Raw genomic sequence first — 1,227 nt, 5'->3', positions numbered from 1 at the left:
CTTGGTGGTGGTGTCTTCTTGCCCTTGCAGAGGCCAAGATGGTGGAGGGAAAAGCCCTTTGGAGGCCACTGGGCCTGTGTGGGTGCCTGAGAAGGAGCCTGCAGACTGGGAGCGACCAGAGCGGTTCCCTTTTTGTTCGAAGGGCTCAGCCCAGCCTAGCAGGGCCAAGGAGGGTGGATAAACCACTGGTGGTAACTTTGCTCACTGGATAGACGCTTTTAAACCCCAGCAGGGATGGGGTTATCCAGGGCAACATTTGTAGATCCAGTTCCTGCTAGATTAACAACCCTTGAAGAGTTGGTAGCCAGAGCTGTGGGTTTGGGTTTCTCCTGGTAACGAATGTCCAGTCCGGGAGTGGCTGATATTGTCCTGGACTTTCAGTTTCCAGAGAGTGCCGGTATAGTACGAGGAGGCAGCAGGACGGCCGTGAGCTGGAAGTCAAGGAGACTTCAACAGCATCCAGTTGGCTTGCATGGTTGGGGACCAACACTGGCCTGAACTCGTTTGAGCTTGAAAGAAAGAGGATTTATGGCCAGAATACAGTCCAGCTTTGGTTTTTTCATCCAGCTGACAGGAAATATTGCTGTTCTTGGACCAACGGAAGGAGAAAAGTCCAATTAGTTCTTCGATTTGTCACTTTCTTTGGACTGGTAGTGCTGGTGCTTCTGTCAATTGGATGTCAAGTCTATAGTGTCTCTGGTTAATGGGAGTTGACAGGTGGTGAATCATGTTTTCTATAAGACATATTTGGTAATGTGATCAAATCAAGCCCTCCAGACTATGATCGTAATAAGAAAAACAAGGATCTGGGTGAGCATCTCATTTATTAAAGGTGTTCCTCTTCAAGACAGGAAAGAGATGGGAATAAGGAAAGAAAAAAATGGCAAAGAGAAGTCAGGTGATTTTATCAGCCTCAAAGTTTACCTGCTTTCTTCCTCTTTCATTGCCCTTTACTATATCTCTTAGTGTGTCTGGGCTTAATTATAAATTCCACATTACACACAGTTGGCTTGGTCGGGGTGGACCTTAGAACCGAGCTGCAGGAGCAGCTTTGTTGATGAGGAGTTGGAAGGGGTGTGAAGCTGGGCACCCTGCAGACAGGGAGCAAATGGGGTGGGTGATGTCCCTGAGGGCCAGTCCCTGGCTCCAGGATATTGGCTGGACAAGGGTTTGAGTTTTAGGCTCCTCAAAATTTCAATAAATCTGTTGGAAGAAAAGGACCAAGGA

This window comes from Camelus dromedarius, chromosome 5, assembly GCF_036321535.1.
Source record: "Camelus dromedarius isolate mCamDro1 chromosome 5, mCamDro1.pat, whole genome shotgun sequence".
NCBI lineage: Eukaryota > Metazoa > Chordata > Mammalia > Artiodactyla > Camelidae > Camelus > Camelus dromedarius.
Note: the sequence above shows the minus strand (reverse complement) of the source record.